Here is a 20,530-nt window from a genome sequence, read left to right on the forward strand (position 1 = left end):
AATATCATGCAAAAATAAAAAAACTTCTACATGGCAAATATGCAACTATATGACCTAAACTAGCATGAATATGCAAACTATATGCGACTCACATATAACATATAATCCTTAACTACTACCCCAAACTTAAAATATTCATTGTCTTCAGTGAAGGTAATAGTAAGGAATCAGGCATACCTACTCAGAATCAGGGTCACCACCCTCAACGGGTGGAGTGTCAGGAGTGCCAGGCGGCGGGTACACATAATCCTCACTAAATACGGGCCACAAGATGTCAACTCACGTGGCTCTGAATGCAGTCCCTAATGCATGGGTAAGGTCCTGTGCAAAGCGACTATGAATGTCATACATCGCATCCATCCTCCTCATCAAGCACTTATACTGCGCTGAACTCATACCAGCACTGCCCTGTGCTTCCTGCTGTTGCTGTTGCTGCTGCGATGGACCGGCCTCCTCACCCAACTCAGCTCTCCAAGCTATTCTGCTCTCCTGAGTCATGCCACCAGCATATACCTGAGGAGATGGCCTTCCACCTGGAAGATGGTCATAAGAATAACCAAGCCCCTTAGGATCGGGCTTACCACCGTACCACTCCTGCATACTCAACAACATCAAACTATCAATCGGGGCACTCGGAAGCTGCTGTTGCTCGTGTGCGGGCCAATGAACGTCAACCGCCACACATAACTTCGTGACAATGAACGCATAGGGTATAAAATCCGTAGTACTCCCTCGCAGAAACCTCAATATGCCCTGATGAATTACCATTTCAAGATCCACATAATCTCCCTGAAGAATCCCCCACAACAAATGTGCACGCTCCACCGTAACATTATGCACGTGAGAAGATGGCATGATGTTAGCACAAATAAAAGAATTCCATGCACATGTAAACCTGTTCATGCATGAGGCAGGGAAAGTGGCATACTCGTTCGTGCCCTTCTTAAACTTCCAGTGAGTCTCAGGCACACACAGGGTAGCCACGATCAAATCCAAGTTAAAATCATCCCATGTCTTCTCATTCCAATTTTCCTATTCTGGCCTCCTCTCGGGCTGCTCAATCACCATCCGAATCGCCTCAGCACTTTAGTCTACAGTCAATCCCCTCACCACAGTGAAACTATAACGACTCGTGTATTTTTATTTTATTTCTAATATTTGGAAGTGTAATAAAAGTTTAAGTAAATAAATAAAAGATGTGTATTGATTTTGGCAGCGGTTATTGATTGTTATTTAATTAATTATGATTTGTTGCTATGTGGAATTGAATTGTGTGATTTATTAGTGAGTTACATGATTTTATTTTGCTTGTAAAAGTGATTTTATGGTAATTTTAATTCCATAAATATTTGGGTTGTCTTTAAAATTGGTTTTCTAATTTTCTAATTTTAATAATTATTTTTAGGACTTAATAAAATTGAGAAATCAATATTTTGTTAATTATTCATTTTTAAATAATTTCCTGAGTGTGTTAAATGCTAAAATCCATATTTAATTATGGGAATCTTTAAAAATTATGAAACTTATAATTTATTAAGTTCGTATTATTCTGAGAATTTTAAAATTATTTTGGAAATTTTCGGGAATCGTTTTACCCGCGCGTCGTTTCGTTATTTGTTAAAAAGCGGGTATAAAGCGTACCTTAAAAATTGTTTAAAATTTTTGTAAATTTTTATTTTTATTTATTTCGGGATATTTATAATATTTTAGCGCTGTTTTCGTAATTTTCGGAAATTGTTTTGCGTGCATCTCAGTCCGTTAATTTTAAATTTTGGGACAAATCGAGACTCAAAACCTCCGTGATTATCCTATAAACTACGTGTCAATTCTATAATTAGAAGAGTACACGTGTTTGTTGCTGGTGTTTAGTTGCAATCTCTGTTAAAAATAAATAAATAAATAAAAACCAAACCCCCACCGGCTTTGGCTGCACGCGCCTCGTCTCTCTCTCTCTGTTCATTCTTCTTTCAGTTTCTCTGTTTCTTTTTCTTTCTTTCTTCCGTTTCTTCCCTTCATCTCTGGCGTTACCTCCGGTGGTGCTAATTCCGGTAATACTCGCGGCTCGCTTGCTTCAGTTCTGTTGTAATTGATTGGCTTGCATGTATATATACATGTATGTATATATCTGTGTGTGCTTCTGTGTTGTGATGTGTGTGCGTCCGTGTGTGTTGGTGTCGGGTGTGTGTGTGTGTGTGTGGCGGCCGTGAGGCCGTGCGTGCGATGGGGAGTGGTGGCTGTGATGTTGTGGTGCGGCTGTGTTCTTTGTTGTTGGGCTCCCTGTGTTGTTGGGCTTGCAGATTGGCCTTATTTTGGGCCTTTACTGTTGGGCCAAATTCTGTAGTTGGGCTTGATGATTATAACTTTTAATTCTTATTTTCTAATTTCTGCAGGGTTTTGATTAATATTCATGATATTAATTATTTGTGCGGAGTAATTTTAAGGATTAATCGGTGAAATTTTTGCGTTGGAAACTCGAGAATTTATCGGGTACCCGCGAAATTTTGCCGCCGTCCGCGATGACTCTTTACGAGTGGACGGTGGACGGTGATGACGATGCTCTGAGTCCTAAACTTTATAAATAAATAAATGATTTTTCATAAAATATTTCCGGATTTAAATAATTAATTGTGATTGGTGTTGGGATGTAAGTTGTATAAAAGGACGAAGTAATATTGTGAGGGTATTCTTATAAATAAATAAGATGCTGCCAAAATTTCCTAAAAATATGTTCGAAAATATATATTTATGTGTTATCTTAACAATATTTCTGACTATGTGACTATGTGATTACAGGTTTGTGTGTATAATAATAATACAAGTCGGGTTGTCGGATTTGGGTTATTAGGATTTGAGGATATCAAGCATGTCGGTATAACTAATTAGGGTATTCTGTAATTGTAGATCCCAATCGAGTCGTCCCAGGATCGAAGTCAACGTGAAAGCTATTAGGGTTTGTAAAGCGTTGCAAGGCAAGTACCCCTGACCATGCTTTTACGGTTCAGTGTATATGAATAGCTAAATGTTTATTCTAGTAATGGAACAGAAATGTTTTAAGTTACGTATCCCCTGTATTTATAAAAAAAATCATTGTTTTCGAATTGTTTTGGGGAAAAGTTACTTCGAAAGGTACCTGTCTCAAATGAAATGATTTGCGAAAGGGATTTTATATGTGTGCTGGCTAGATAAATGATTTTGAAAATGAGATAGGTACAAGTATTTTTGAAAACTGGATAAAACGGTCAGATATGGGATACATTGGGGCCAGAGTAGGCCTATTGAGGTGGCGTAAGAGGCTAATTCGGTTGTGAATTATATAAAAGCATAATTTATTGATACAGCGGTTTTTATAAAATGATTAGCATGCTAAAAATTGGACTCTGGTATTACGCAACACACTATAATGTTGTTTTCACAAAGCATGTTAATTAGTGTTATCCAGTTACCTTGATTATCATTATGAAATGTTGATATGATGATTAAAGCTCTGTTTCCATTATTGTTGCATTATTGTTTTAATCTGTTATTCATATTTGGTACTGCTGAGCGATTATGCTCACCCTTGCAAACTGTTACGTATATTTCGCAGATGCCTAGTAGATCTGTCAGACCGACCCATGTTCCCGCCCCTTCAGAACCCGGCTCCTCTGAGGTAGTTTGTATCAGACCATGAGGTCTGAAGAGTTACTGAATAAAGTTAGTGTGTCGTAGATAGTGAATAAAGAGTTTGTAATAATGAGAAACCTGAATTATACTTGAACTTGGATCGGATCTTGGTTTGGGGTCAAGTTAGTATATTCTAATATTAATAACTCTGTTGTTATAATTTTTGGGTAATTGTGTTTAGTGACGTCAACTCCTGACCCCGGGGTTGAGGCCGTCACAGTTGGTATCAGAGCTACAGGTTCAAGTCCCTGATTCAGGTTAGGGATTGTGTCAAGTAGGTGATAATGTGAGTCTTTAAGTGTGAGTCAGCAACTCATATTGAGGAGCAAACCTTTAGAATCTGTCAAAGGTTCCGACGACGTTACCCTGGCATCTATTAAATGTTTTGATAGAATTGCCTTGATCTGGTTGTGTCTTGTCTGTTTACTATTATGTTGACAGTGGCCTATTGCAATTTCGAGTTCTCCATCTCGGGCTTCTGATTCGGATAGCTCAGATACGGAGAAACCCCGTGATGCTGTTGCCGAGGAGACCCCTATGCCTCCTCCACCAGTTCCTTCTTATGTACCTCGAGACATTCCTGGATCTGGTCCTCGTCCCCGTTGGGTACGTAGGTCTGTGTCTGCTGTCAGGGATTTTCCTCCTGGCTGCGGTCCCAGTTCTTCTATGATGAGACCTCCAGCACCTCATGTGGCCCCTAGTGGTATTTTTTCACCGATTCCTTATCATGCGCATAGGGCGGTGAATACTTCCTTTATCAGAGACCAGAGTCCAGAGTTTGCTGCCCAGTTGGACCAGGTACCTATTGCACCATTTCAGGGTATTTCTGCCCCTTCCCCTGAGGTGCGAGCCCGTGTGAGAGCACTGACCCAGATGGATGTAGAGAGGGCTAGGTCTGTTGACCGTATCATTAGTTCAGAGTTCAGAGCTGTGCAGTATCAGGACCTAGTGAACTGGCTAGTGTTTGAGCTAGGTTCAATTAGAGGCAGTGGTAGAGATTAGACAGAGTTGCAGTAGAGGGATGCAGAGCTCAGAGTTGGCTTTTAGGAGCTCTGTGGTTGTTTACTTTGTATATGTATATTATGTTGTGATAGTTTGTAGTAGGAGAGGCTGTTTTGACAGCCAATTTTGGTGTGTATTCGGATGGTTCTTTGTATTTGGATTTTCAGTTGTACTAGTTGGATTCTGTTGGTTACTGTAGTTCAGCTGCTTTATACTATTGTTCAGTTTTTTTATATATATCGTGTGTTGCTATTATTGTTGCTATTATTATTGTTGTTTCTGTTGCTGGCATTTTTTAGATTATAATCATTCACTCAAGACGGATCCAATTATAATGGGGGATGAGAATATTGTCTTAGTGGCAACGCTCTCCTGATGCATAAATATAAACTGCTGGAGCAATCCATTTTCTTATATATGACTATTATGTTTCAGGAGATGCCACCAAAGAAAAATTCTCAACCCAATAACGGATCTGCTGGGGATCCCTTCATGAGTGATTTGATGAACTTGTTGCGTCAGCAGACTGTACAGCTGGCCCAACAGCAATAACAATTCCAGCAACAGCAACAACAATTGCAACAGCAACAACAACAGCAACAACAGCTCATACAGCAATAACAACAGCAACTACAAATCCAACAGCAGCATGAGATGAGAGGGGCAAATCAAGGTGTTAGTTTTAAGTCTTTTCAAGCAGTGAAGCCCCCAGAGTTTAAAGGAGAGGTAGATCCTGTTGCTGCCAGGATATGGTTAAAGGAAATGGAAAAGGCGTTTGCGCTCACTAAGGTGAGTGAGGATTTAAAGACTGATTATGCTAGTTATTTTCTGAGGAATGATTCGAATTATTGGTGGGAATCTACGCGAGCCCTAGAAGGAGAAGGTCCAGTTCCCTGGGCCAGATTCACAAAATTGTTTTTGGAAAAATACTTTCCAGCCTGCCTCCAAAGTCAAATGGAGATGGAATTTTTGGAGTTGAAACAAGGAAATAGGAGTGTTACGGAATATGAAGCGAAGTTTATGGAGTTGGCCCGTATAGCACCGGAATATGTGAGTTCAGAAGCCCAACGAGCGAAGCGGTTTCAACAAGGGTTGAAGCCAGAAATAAGAAGTGGAGTTGTAGCCTTACAACTCAAGACATATACTTCGGTAGTTCAGGCTGCCCTGGTGATAGAGAGTGATCAGAAGTTAGCTGCAAAGGAGCAGGGTGAGAAGAAGAGAAAATTTGAAAGTGGACCCGCTAGATCAGAATCAGGAATAGAGTCGGAAGTTTCAGCGTTGGTTCGGTAGAAATAAGAATAAAAAGTTTAAAGGGAAAAACTTTCCCCAAGTTAAGCCCGGTACAACATCAGTTAATTCTGCCCCGACGAGAATGAGTAAGCCAGTGGTTGATTGTAAGATGTGTGGGAAAAAGCACAGTGGACAGTGTCGAGAGAATGTTAATTGTTTTAAGTGTGGACAGAAAGGTCACTATTCCACGGAATGTAAGTCTGAGATTCAAGGAGTTACTTGTTTTAGTTGCGGCAAAGTGGGATACATAGCTAGGAATTGCAAGTCAGTGACCCAAGGTAATGCGGGAAGGAGTGTGTCTCAAGGACCAGCAACCAGTACTGCGAGAGCTAGGACTTTTAAGATGACCTAGAAGTCTCCAGTTCATGATTCTGATGTGGTTGCAGGTACGCTTATTCTTAATTCCGTACATGTTAACGTTTTGTTTGATTCGGGAGCGTCCAAATCTTTTATATCTGTCAATTGTATGAATAAGATGTAATTGATGCTAGAAGACTTAGATGAACCCTTAACTATAGAAGTGGCTAATAAAGATAAAATACCTGTAAAACAATTTTGTCCTAGTTGTTCCCTAGAGATTTCGAGGTATATGTTCCCTGTTGACTTAATACCTTTCGAGTTGGGAGACTTTGATGTTATTTTAGGTATGGATTGGTTATCTCGATATAGGGCAAATATTGATTGTAAGAAAAAGAGAGTTGTTCTGTACACCTCAAATAATAGAAGGATCAGTTACCAAGGGCAGAGGCAAGATAGGAAGTTTCTCTCAGTGATTCAAGCAAGAAAATTGCTGAGACAAGGATGTGAAGCGTACTTAGCTCATGTAGTGGATACGAAGAAAGAGACCCCTATTTTGGATGACATCCCTGTAGTAAGAAAATTCCCTGATGTTTTTCCAGAAGTATTACCAGGATTGCCACCTGATCGTGAGATAGAGTTTTCCATTGATTTGATACCGGGAGCTGAATTAGTTTCTAAGGCTCCATACAGAATGGCCCCGATGGAAATGAAAGAATTGGCTAAGCAACTTCAGGAGTTATTGGATAAAGGAGTTATTCGACCTAGTGTTTCCCCGTGGGGTGCTCCAGTGTTATTTGTGAAGAAAAAGGATGGAAGTATGAGATTGTGTATTGATTACAGAGAGCTGAATAAGTTGATGATAAAGAATAAATATCCCTTGTCGCGGATCGATGATTTGTTTGACCAGCTTAAGGGAGCATGTTACTTTTCAAAGATTGATTTAAGGTCCGGCTACCACCAATTGAAGATAAAGCCTGAGGATATCCCCAAGACTGCATTTTGAACAAGGTATGGCCATTACGAGTTTCTAGTAATATCATTTGGATTGACGAATGCACCAGCAACTTTCATGGATTTGATGAATAGGGTATATAAGGAGTATCTGGGTAAGTTTATTATTGTATTTATTGATGACATCCTCATATATTCGAAGAATCCAGAAGATCACGCGGTGCATCTACAGATTGCCCTTCAAAAGTTAAGAGAAAAGCAATTGTATGCTAAATTTTCTAAGTGTGAGTTTTGGTTGACGGAGGTACAGTTTCTTGGACATATGGTGAGTAAGGAAGGTATCAAAGTAGACCCGGTAAAGATTGAAGCCGTATCAAAATGGGAGCAACCGAAGACACCCAAGGAAATACGAAGTTTTCTTGGATTAGCGGGATACTATCGAAGGTTTGTGAAAGATTTCTCAATGATTGCATCCCCACTAACTAAGTTGACCAGGAAGAATGAGAAGTTCGTTTGGACGGAAAAGTGTGAAGAGAGTTTCCAGGAGTTAAAGCGTAATGGCTCCAGTATTAGCATTGCCAGATGAGACGGGAAACTTTTTAATTTATAGTGATGCTTCTCTGAAAGGATTGGGATGTGTGTTAATGCAGCATGACAAAGTGATTGCGTATGCCTCCAGACAACTAAAGCCTCACGAACAAAAATATCCAGTTCATGACCTTGAATTGGCGGCTATAGTATTTGCTTTAAAGTTATGGCGTCACTACTTGTATGGATAGAAATGCGATATTTACACCGATCATAAGAGCCTAAAGTACATATTCACGCAGAAAGATCTGAATATGATACAGAGAAGGTGGTTGGAGTTGATTAAGGACTATGATTGTTCAATTAACTATCACCCAGGTAAAGCCAATGTAGTGGCTGATGCCTTGAGTAGAAAGGAAAGGCTGAATATGATTAAGATTGCGGAAGAGTTGGCGCAAGATTTAGAAAGAATGGAAATTGAAGTTCGAGTACCAAATGAAATTCAGGAGCAGCTATATGAAGTTACTTTCCTGCCAGCATTAATGGAAAAGATTAGAAGATGTCAAGAAGGAGTTATGGAGCAAGAGTTGGATACTTTGACAGGAGAAGAGTTGTGTACTCAAAAAGATAGTCAAGGTTTATATTGGTTTTCGTCCAGAGTATGGATTCCTGCTGTAACAGAGTTGAAGAATGAAGTATTGCAGGAAGCACATAACTCTAGGTTTTCTATCCACCCTGGTAATACCAAGATGTACCAGGATTTGAAGAGAAATTTTTGGTGGCCAGGAATGAAGAAAGATATTGCCAATTGGGTAAGTAAATGTCACGTGTGTCAGACGGTGAAAGCAGAGCATCAACGACCAAGTGGATTGTTACAATCTTTGGAGATTCCCCAATGGAAATGGGAAGACATTGCTATGGATTTTGTAGTAGGATTGCCAAAGACGAGAGCGAATCATGATGCTATTTGGGTAATCATTGATAGATTGACTAAGTCGGCGCATTTTCTTCCGATTAATGAAAGGTATTCATTGGAAAAGTTAATTAAGTTATACTTGGATGAGATAGTTACCAAACATGGAGTTCCTGTTTCTATAGTGTCGGATCGAGACCCGAGATTTAATTCCAAGTTCTGGACTAAATTCCAAGAGTGCCTAGGAACGAAATTGAATATGAGCACTGCTTATCATCCTCAGACGGATGGCTAAAGTGAGAGGACAATTCAGACCATAGAGGATATGTTGAGAGTCTGTGTTTTAGATTTTAAGGGTAATTGGGATGAGCACCTACCTTTGATTGAGTTCTCATATAATAATAGCTACCATACCAGTATAGGGATGCCACCTTATGAAGCTTTGTATGGACGAAAATGTAGGTCACCATTGTACTGGGATGAGGTAGGAGAAAAGAAAGTGTTAGGCCCTGAGTTGATTCAGCAGACTAGAGATGCTATAGTGTTGATTCGGAAAAGATTGGAAGTAGCTCAAGATAGACAAAGAAAATACGCATATATGCATAGGAAAGACATGGACTTTGAAATAGGAGCGTTGGTATTACTAAAGGTATCGCCTTGGAAAGGGTTAGTACGATTTGGTCAGAAGGGTAAACTTAGCCCTAGATTCATAGGACCCTTTGAGGTTTTGAAGAAAGTAGGAAAGGTCGCTTATGAGGTAGCGTTACCACCGCAGTGGCAGCACATTCATAATGTGTTCCACGTGTCTATGTTGAAGCCCTATGTCCCTAATTCGAATCAAGTCATAGAATACGAACCGATTGAGCTTCAACCAGATTTGTCTTATATGGAACAACCGGTCCAAATTTTAGACCGTAAAGAACGAGTCCTTAGGAATAAATCAATTCCAATAGTAAAAGTTTTGTGGAGAAATCCACGAGTAGAAGAGTCTACTTGGGAATTGGAGTCGGACATGCTTGATAAATATCCTCATTTGTTTAGCTAAGTCAGATTCTGGGGACAGAATCTTTTTAAGGGGGAAGAAATATAACGACTCGTGTATTTTTATTTTATTTCTAATATTTGGAAGTGTAATAAAAGTTTAAGTAAATAAATAAAATATGTGTATTGATTTTGGCAGTGGTTATTGATTGTTATTTAATTAATTATGATTTGTTGCTATGTGGAATTGAATTGTGTGATTTATTAGTGAGTTACATAATTTTATTTTGCTTGTAAAAGTGATTTTATGGTAATTTTAATTTCATAAATATTTGGGTTGTCTTTAAAATTGGTTTTCTAATTTTATAATTTTAATAATTATTTTTAGGACTTTATAAAATTGAGAAATCAATATTTTGTTAATTATTCATTTTTAAATAATTTCCTGAGTGTGTTAAATGCTAAAATCCATATTTAATTATGGGAATCTTTAAAAATTATGAAACTTATAATTTATTAAGTTCGTATTATTCTGAGAATTTTAAAATTATTTTGGAAATTTTAGGGAATCGTTTTACCCTCGCGTCGTTTCGTTATTTGTTAAAAAGCGGGTATAAAGCGTACCTTAAAAATTATTTTAAATTTTTGGAAATTTATATTTTTATTTATTTCGGGATATTTATAATATTTTAGCGCTATTTTCGTAATTTTCGGAAATTGTTTTGTGTGCATCTCAGTTCGTTAATTTTAAATTTTGGGACAAATCGAGACTCAGAACCTCCGTGATTATCCTATAAACTACGTGTCAATTCTATAATTAGAAGAGTACACGTGTTTGTTGCTGGTGTTTAGTTGCAATCTCTGTTAAAAAAAATAAATAAATAAAAACCAAACCCCCCGGCTTTGGCTGTACGCGCCTCGTCTCTCTCTCTCTGTTCATTCTTCTTTCAGTTTCTCTGTTTCTTTTTCTTTCTTTCTTCCGTTTCTTCCCTTCATCTCCGGCATTACCTCCGGTGGTGCTAATTCCGGTAATACTCCCGGCTTGCTTGCTTCAGTTCTGTTGTAATTGATTGGCTTGCATGTATATATATACATGTATGTATATATCTGTGTGTGCTTCTGTGTTGTGATGTGTGTGCGTCCGTGTGTGTTGGTGTCGGGTGTGTGTGTGTATGTGTGGCGGCCGTGAGGCCGTGCGTGCGATGGGGAGTGGTGGTTGTGCTGTTGTGGTGCGGCTGTGTTCTTTGTTGTTGGGCTCCCTGTGTTGTTGGGCTTGCAGATTGGCCTTATTTTGGGCCTTTACTGTTGGGCCAAATTCTGCAGTTGGGCTTGATGATTATAACTTTTAATTCTTATTTCCTAATTTTTGCAGGGTTTTGATTAATATTCATGATATTAATTATTTGTGCGGAGTAATTTTAAGGATTAATCGGTAAAATTTTTGCGTTGGAAACCCGAGAATTTATCGGGTACCCGCGAAATTTTGCCGCCGTCCGCAATGACTCTTTACGAGTGGACGGTGGACGGTGATGACGATGCTCTGAGTCCTAAACTTTATAAATAAATAAAATGATTTTTCATAAAATATTTCCGGATTTAAATAATTAATTGTGATTGGTGTTGGGATGTAAGTTGTATAAAAGGACGAAGTAATATTGTGAATTGTGTGATTGTTGATGTCGATTGCAATCGACCGGTAGTCTTATAAATAAATAAGATGCTGCCAAAATTTCCTAAAAATATGTTCGAAAATATATATTTATGTGTTATCTTAACAATATTTCTGACTATGTGACTATGTGATTACAGGTTTGTGTGTATAATAATAATACGAGTCGGGTTGTCGGATTTGGGTTATTAGGATTTGAGGATATCAAGCATGTCGGTATAACTAATTAGGGTATTCTGTAATTGTAGATCCCAATCGAGTCGTCCCAGGATCGAAGTCAATGTGAAAGCTACTAGGGTTTGTAAAGCGTTGCAAGGCAAGTACCCCTGACCATGCTTTTATGGTTCAGTGTATATGAATAGCTAAATATTTATTCTAGTAATGGAACAGAAATGTTTTAAGTTACGTATCCCCTGTATGTATAAAAAAAATCATTGTTTTCGAATTGTTTTGGGGAAAAGTAACTTCGAAAGGTACCTGTCTCAAATGAAATGATTTGCGAAAGGGATTTTATATGTGTGCTGGCTAGATAAATGATTTTGAAAATGAGATAGGTACAAGTATTTTTGAAAACTGGATAAAACGGTCAGATATGGGATACATTGGGGCCAGAGTAGGCCTATTGAGGTGGCGTAAGAGGCTAATTCGGTTGCGCGTATTATAAAACCGATTAGTCCAGCAGGTCAGAGACCTAGCTAGTCTCTGAGTTCCGGAACAAGTAAATGGCATGGCAGTTAGAGCCGTCTGGTGTTGATAGCCTGATCAGCTGTCTTCACATATCCGCTATGTATCTGATTGGGATTTGTGAATTATATAAAAGCATGATTTATTGATACAGCGGTTTTTATAAATGATTAGCATGCTAAAAATTGGACTCTGGTATTACGCAGCACACTATAATGTTGTTTTCACAAAGCATGTTAATTATTGTTATCCAGTTACCTTGATTATCATTATGAAATGTTGATATGATGATTAAAGCTCTGTTTCCATTATTGTTGCATTATTGTTTTAATCTGTTATTCATATTTGGTACTGCTGAGCGATTATGTTCACCCTTGCAAACTGTTACGTATATTTCGCAGATGCCTAGAAGATCTGTCAGACCGACCCATGTTCCCGCCCCTTCAGGACCCGGCTCCTCTGAGGTATTTTGTATCAGACCATGAGGTCTGAAGAGTTGCTGAATAAAGTTAGTGTGTCGTAGATAGTGAATAAAGAGTTTGTAATAATGAGAAACCTGAATTATACTTGAACCTGGATCGGATCTTGGTTTGGGGTCAAGTTAGTATATTCTAATATTAATAACTCTGTTGTTATAATTTTTGGGTAATTGTGTTTAGTGACGTCAACTCCTGACCCCGGGGTTGAGGCCGTCACAGAAACCGTTCTTCTTAGCCTTTGCATTCGCGTAGAACTCGCGAACCACACTCATAGGCACCGCAACTGGTGCCTCACAAAAAGCTATACACCCCATCTCCACAATCATCTCCAACAACTTACCATCCCTCCCTAATGGCAGAAAACCTCGTTCCTTGGCTATAGGCTTCGAAAGCAGCCTCGTATACTCCGCCTCAGCCTCCGGAGTTGAAAATCTGGGCCTCACACCACCTACACTCGAAGAATCAGTAGTGCTGCTGCTAACTTGGGTTCCTTGTCTTTTGGGTGCCATTGAGATTGAATAAGAGAGAATAAGAGATGTGTGTATAAGAAAGATTTGTGTTTGAGAATTTGAGAAGTGATGAAAAAGTTTGTGTATAAGTGTATGTATATATAGGAGATTAGGAATAGAATTAGTTATAGAAAAGAAGTGGGATTAATGGGAGTAATGGGGGTAATGGAATTGATTTGGAATAGAAATTATGGGAAGTGGAGGAGGGAAATTTGGGTGGAAATTGATTTTGTATTGAAGTCCCCGGAATTCTGTTTATTTCCTTCTTTTTTCTTTTTTTCGACTACAGGAACATAGCGCGGCCGCCCCGCCTGGCAGTGCGGGCACGCCGTGCTTCTGGAAATCCAGCGTGACCGCCACTTACTTCTGACAAATCAGTGCAGCCGCCCCGCTTCTCAGTGCGGGCGCGCACAGTTACTGACTTTTCAGCGCGGCCTCCCCGCTTCTCAGCGCGGGCGCGCCGTTCTTCAATAGTTGAACTTGAATTTTTTTCTTTTTCCGATTTTTTTTGTATTTTTCTCCTTATTTTCTTCTTCCTCTATCTACTAATGTACAACAAACTTGGGTTGCCTCCCAAGAAGCGCTTGGTTTACGTCGTTAGCTTGACGTAGAAACTCGAGATCAAGTAGACAATAAAACGGCACTAACCACCTCATGGTTTGCCGTATCCCTATAGTAATGCTTTAACCTCTGTCCATTCACCTTGAATGTTTGGCCTGGATCATTCTCAAAAATCTCCATCGCTCCATGTAGAGACACAGTTTTGATAATAAACGGCCCTGACCACCTCGATTTCAACTTTCCAAGAAAAAGACGGAGACGAGAGTTGAACAAAAGAACTTGTTGCCCTGGCACAAATGATTTAAGCACTAGACCCCTATCGTGCTACCTTTTAACTTTCTCCTTATACATTTTATTATTCTCATACGCTTGAAGCCGAAACTCATTGAGTTCATTATATTGAAGGATTCTTTTCTTATCAGCTGCATCCAAATCAAGGTTTAACTTCTTCAAAGCCCAATACGCTTTGTGCTCGAGCTCCACAGGCAAATGACATCCCTTACCATAAACTAACTGAAATGGCGACATGCCAAGTGGAGTCTTGTATGCTGTTGGATACGCCCAAAAAGCTTCATCAAGCTTCAAAGACCAATACTTCCTTGATGGACATACAACTTTATCTAGAATACGCTTGATCTCTCTGTTAGATACCTCAGCTTGACCATTTGTCTGAGGATGGTAGGTTGTAGCAATACGATGATTCACATTATACCGTTGCATCATAGTAGTGAACTTGCGATTGCAGAAATGCGATCCCTCGTCACTGATTATGACTCTTAGAGTCCCAAATCGTGTGAATATCTGCTTATGAAGAAAATTTAGCACTACCTTCGCATCATTTGTCGGTAAAGCCTTGACTTCAACCCATTCTAAGACATAATCAACCGCCAACAAGATATACTGATTATTGCAAGATGAGACAAATGGCCCCATGAAGTCAATTCCCCAAACATCGAAGACTTCAACCTCGAGAAGCACATTAAGAGGCATCTCATACCTTTTAGACATATTACCCACACGCTGGCATCGATCACACTTCAACACAAATTGATGTGCATCCTTAAACAATGTAGGCCAGAAAAATCCTGCTTGAAGGATATGAGCTGCTGTCTTTTCTTCACCATAGTGGCCTCCATACACAGTCAAATGGCAATCTCGCAAGATCCCCCCGTTTCGCTGTACGGAAAATATCTCCTGATGATCTGGTCAGCTCCTTGCCTAAACAAATATGGCTCATCCCACATGTACTACTTCACCACATGAAGAAACTTCTTCCTTTGAGAAAAAGACAAGTCTGGAGGCATGATATTACTCACAAGGTATTTTACAATATCTTCGAACCACGGTTCTTCTTCTTGCACCCCAAACAACTGCTCATCGGGAAAAGACTCATTTATCAATGTCTTATCATGTGAAGTTGCACTTGGATCTTCCAAATGAGAGAGATGATCAGCGACTTGATTCTTAGTACCTTTTATGTCCTTGATCTCTAACTCAAATTCCTAAAGTAAAAGAACCCATCAAATCAATATAGGCTTCGAGTCCTTCTTTGAGACGAGATAACGAATAGCAGCATGATCAGTGAACACTGTCACCTTCGTCCCAAGCAAATAAGATTGAAACTTCTCAAAACCGTAGACAATGGCTAAGAGTTCTTTCTCAGTAGTAGTATAATTCAGTTGAGCACCATTTAGGGTCTTACTAGAATAGTAGACCACATGAAATATGTTGTTCTTTCTCTGCCCAAGAACTGCTCCAACTGCATAGTCACTTGCATCGCACATCATCTCAAAAGGTTCATCCCAATTAGGTACAATTATGACAGGTGTCATGATTAAACTCTTCTTCAAGAACTCAAAAGCAGCTTGGCACTCGTCATCAAACTTGAATGGGACATCTTTCTCTAGAAGATTGTGTTAGGGATTTGAGCATATAAACGCAGTGGAAAATCAAAAATTTCAAATTCTTACCTCATGATCTATGTATAATGAATGGATGATTATGGAGAATAGGATCATGTACCTTAATAAAGCTTTCCTTCTGAATATGATGAATCATTCTTATATTGATGAACCACAGCAGCCCTCCTTGCGAAGATCCGCTCCCCAAAGGTATCCACATGAACGTCCGATCGTCCAACGGTCACCGGAGCCAGTACTAGCCAATTTGATTGCCTTCGTCTCTCTCTCCCTCTCCCTCTCTAGCCTCTCTAAGATGTTGAGCTGCTAGGGTTTTTCTCCAAAAACGTGATGCAACCACCCACTCTAAAATTATACATCTTAATGTATATATAGGGGAGAGAGAGGATTAAGGCCTAACCCTAAACCTAATGGGCTTCTAAAGACCCATTCTGATTTGGGTTTATATTATTATTAAATTCGAATTCTAATATACAATTAATCAAATCTCACTTAATTAGTTAAATAATTAAATTTGATTAATAATAATAAAATATTTAAATTCATAATTTAAATAATACTCCGTTTAAACGTTCTTTGTGTGACCCTTTAGGTTATTATTACATTGGCAATGATTTTATTTTCTAATAATAAAATTATAAACAAAGAGAGGCATCTAGTAATACATCATTGCTACCCAAGTAATAATAATTGGTGATTCAATTAAACCTTTCGTGAATAATGTACAATGTAATATAATCCCTTTAACCTTATATTATAGATCAAACTCGAGGCATGCATTGTGTCATCCTCTGCAAGCGTTTAATCCTTCTTTCCTTGATCAATGAGTAAACTATTAAACAAATCACTATTTAAGCACGACCATGCATTTTATAGTCTTACTCAATCAAGAGGCCAATAATATCACTCCCTTAATAAAGGAGGACTAAATCTCATATAGATCATTCATATTTCTCATACGATTCATAATATACCCAATGACTACTTTTATAATTACCCGGTCAAGGATAACTTTCAATAGTATCAAAGTATATTAATTCTCGTATAGAAATAAATTAATTTCAGGTCTAAGGACCAATATATCATTATCACTGTAAGATTAACTTATGACATATTAAACATGTAGTATATCACAACGGATTAATCCAGCACCATGTATTTAATACATGTGCCTGTGTTTTGACTTTAGTATCACCATACCTATGATCAATGAGATGTGATCATCAGTCAACAAACACACTAGTCTTAACGTATTTATTATCATCCCTTAATAATACTCGACTAGGGACCTTTAAAAATAATAATACTATTCTCATAATCTCATTTCTAAGTCACGTACTTAGAGATATAGATTTACATATTATATTTCAAGGACATTTATTTAACTAACATTTTATCGCAGAAAATAAAGATACAATAAATTACTAAATAATAATCCATAGAATCATAATTGATAATCCAAATGTTTCATAATATAAACACAATAGTGTTGTCTCTAGGGTACAAACACTAACAGATTGCACAAAGGTTTAGAGATTTTTGAGAAGTCCTTAATGAAACGCCTATAGAAACCCGCATGACCTAGAAAGCTACGGACTCCCTTTACAGAAAATGGTGGAGGAAGGTTTTCTATAACCCCCACCTTGGCTTTGTCCACCTCAAGACCTTTACAAGAGATCTTGTGCCCAAGAATAATGCCCTGTTGTACCATAAAATAACATTTTTCCCAGTTGAGAACCAGATTGGTCTCAACACACCTTTTAAGAACAGCGCCAAGATTTTGCAAGCATTCATCAAAAGAATCACCAAACACATAGAAATCGTCCATGAACACCTCCACATTCTCACCAATCATGTCAGAGAAGATAGCCATCATGCATCTCTGAAATATGGCAGGTGTTCCACACAACCCAAAAGAAACTCTTCTGAAGGCAAAAGTTCCAAACGGACAAGTGAAAGTAGTATTTTCCTGATCCTATGGAGCAATGCAAATTTAATTATAACCCGAGTATCCATCCAGAAGACAGTAGTTCTCATGCCCAGCCAATCTGTCAAGCATCTGATCAATAAAAGAAAGAGGGAAGTGATCCTTCCTAGTGGCCTTGTTTAACTTCCTGTAATCCATACAAACTCTCCACCTCGTGACTGTTCGAGTAGGAATGAGCTCATTATTTTCATTAGCAACCACGGTGATACCTCATTTCTTCAGCACATACTGAACTGGAGTCATCCAAGAACTGTCAGAAATGGGATAGATGATCACTGCATATATCCATTTAAGGATTTCCTTCGTCACAACTTCTTTCATGATCGGATTAAGCCTTCTCTATTGCTCAACAATAGGCTTGCTACCTTCCTCTAGCAGAATTTTATGCATACAATAAGAAGGGCTGATTCCTTTAATATCTGCTATAGTCCATCCAATTTCCAATTTGAACTCTCTTATAATTCTTTAGAGCTTTTCCTCATCACTACCTGAAAGGTTAGATGCAATAAAAATAGGCAAAGTAGATGCATCACCTAGAAAAGCATACCTTAAGTGTTCAGGCAATGGTTTAAGCTCAAGTGTAGGAGCTTCCTCAATAGATGGCTTGAGATGCTTTGGAGATTTGTTTAGCTCCTCCATTCTAAGAGATTTAAAAGGCATATTCAGCCTTCTCTTCCAGGGAGAAGCATTCAGATACTACAACTGCTCATCACTTTCGTCATCTTCACTATCTAAATTCCCCAATAAGGCCTTCTTTAAGGCATCAGACCTTAGCATTTCATCAAGTTCTGAAGTAACCACAGAATCGACCAACTCCATTTTTAAGCAATCCTCATTCTCAGTCAGGAATTTCATGGCATTAAAAACATTGTACGTCATATCCTGATCCAACACTCGCATAGTAAGCTCACCCTTCTGCATATTAATCAAGGTTCGGCCAGTAGCTAAGAATGGTCTTCCCAAGATTATGAGAAACTTCTTATCCTCCTCAAAATCAAGAATTACAAAATCAGCAGGAAAGATGAGTTTATCAACCTTGACCAAGACATCCTCCACAATGCCTTGTGGATATGTAATAGATCGATCGGCCAACTGCAAGGTCATAAAAGTAGGCTTGGGATCACGTAAGTCCAACTTCTTGAAGATTGACAAGGGCATCAGATTGATGCTAGCTCCCAAGTCACATAAGCATTTTTCAAATGACACTTTTCCAATGGTTCAAGGAATAGTGAAGCTTTCAGGATCTTTAAGCTTCAGAGGCAACTTCTGTTGTAGCACAACACTGCATTCCTCCGTAAGAGCAACTGTCTCTAAGTCATCAAGCTTCACTTTCCGAGAGAGAATACCTTTCATAAACTTCGCATAACTAGGCATATGTTCAAGAGCTTCAGCGAAAGGTATGTTGATATGAAGTTTCTTGAACACCTCTAGAAACTTCTCAAACTGCTTATCCAACTTTTTCTTCTGCAGCCTATTAGGAAAAGGAGGTGGAGGATAGATCTGTTTTCCCCTGTATTACCCTCAGGAGGAGTGTGTTCAACAGTAGTCTTCCTTGCTTCCACTTCTACTTCCTTCTACACTTCTTCTTTAGCCAGAACTTCTTCTTCCAAAAGTTGAGAGTGTTCAGGATTTACAACCTTCCCATACCTCAATGTAATTGCCTTTACCTGCACCTTAGCTCCCCTCTTTCCTGGAACTTCAGTGTCACTAGGGAGTGTACCAGGTTGACGATTTAGCAAGAAATTGGCAATTTGCCCAATTTGATTCTCCAAGGTCTTGATAGAAACCGCTTGGCTCTTGCACATGAGCCTCAACTCCTCCAATTCAGATTTTTCATTAGACTGTTGCATTTGGAGTTGTTGTCTTGGTGCATATTGCGGTTGTTGAAAACCAAGAGGGTTGTATTTCTTTGCTGCATACTGTTGATAAGGCTGCTGAACCGCATTCTGGGTATTACTCCAGCTGAAGTTGGGACGATTGCGGTTATTGGGATGATAGGTGGCTGGAACTGGTTACTGTGACCTCTGAAAGTTGCTCACAAATTAAGCTGATTCACTAAAAATAACACACTGCTACGTCTCATGGGCACCAACACAAAGCTCACAGACACTAGTGATCTGATTAACTCCATAATTAGCCAAAGAATCCACCTTCATCATCAAAGCCTTAAGCTGAGCAGCTATAGCAGTAGTTGCATCCACTTCCAGAATTCCTGCTACCTTTCCCTGAAGTAGTCTCTGAGTAGGATTCTGGTATTCATTAGCAGCCATCAGTTCAATCAATTAATAAGCTTCATCATAGCTTTTAGCCCATAAGGCTCCTCTTGATGCTGCATCAAGCATGGGTCTAGAAGTAGCACCCAGTCCATTATAAAAGAAGATAATAATCATCCAATCAGGCATCCCATTGTGAGGACACTTTCTAAGAATCTCTTTGTAGCGATCCCAAGCCTCACATAAAGATTATCCAGATTGCTGAGCAAATTGAGTAAGTGCATTTCTGATTGCAGCAGTCTTCGCCATAGGAAAGAATTTAGTGAGGAACTTTTGAGCAAGATCCTCCCATTTGGTGATAGACCCTGGTGGTAGAGAATGTAACCAGCACTTAGCTTTATCCCTCGGAGAGGGAAAAGCCTCAACTTAATAGCATCTTCAGAAACTCCATTGAAATTGAAAGTATTGCAGATCTCGATAAAATATCTGATGTGCATGTTGGGGTCTTCTGTCGGAGAACCCCCAAACTGAACTGAGTTCTATATCATCTGAATCGTGCCTGACTTGATCTCAAAGGTGTTAGCCAAGATGGCTGGTCGGACAATGCTAGACTGAATATCATTAATCTTCGGCTGAGAGTAATCCATCAAAGCCTTCGTATTCGCTTTTGGTTCTCCCATTACAATAAGAGCTTCTTCTTCAACTTTCTCCTCGACAAGAACTTCTTCAAAAACTTCCTTAGCTACTACAACTTCTTCCTCAGCTTGATCCAGTGTTCTCTTACGAGACCGAGAACTCGTATGCATACACGCTCGCTAGAGTACCTGAAACACGACAAGGAAATAAGTAAGTAACAATGTCCGAGTCAATGAACTTCAACG

The 20,530-nt window shown here is 39.0% G+C and overlaps 1 non-coding gene across 1 annotated transcript; it reads left to right on the forward strand.

Moving 5' to 3' along the window:
* The first annotated feature begins 19,836 nt into the window (after positions 1 to 19,836).
* Positions 19,837 to 19,943, forward strand: LOC141709270 (small nucleolar RNA R71). Its single transcript, XR_012569856.1, has one exon. It is a non-coding gene; the product is annotated as a small nucleolar RNA R71 (small nucleolar RNA).
* The last annotated feature ends 587 nt before the right edge of the window (positions 19,944 to 20,530 follow it).

The sequence above is a fragment of the Apium graveolens genome, chromosome 2 (assembly GCF_009905375.1).
Source record: "Apium graveolens cultivar Ventura chromosome 2, ASM990537v1, whole genome shotgun sequence".
Classification (NCBI taxonomy): domain Eukaryota; kingdom Viridiplantae; phylum Streptophyta; class Magnoliopsida; order Apiales; family Apiaceae; genus Apium; species Apium graveolens.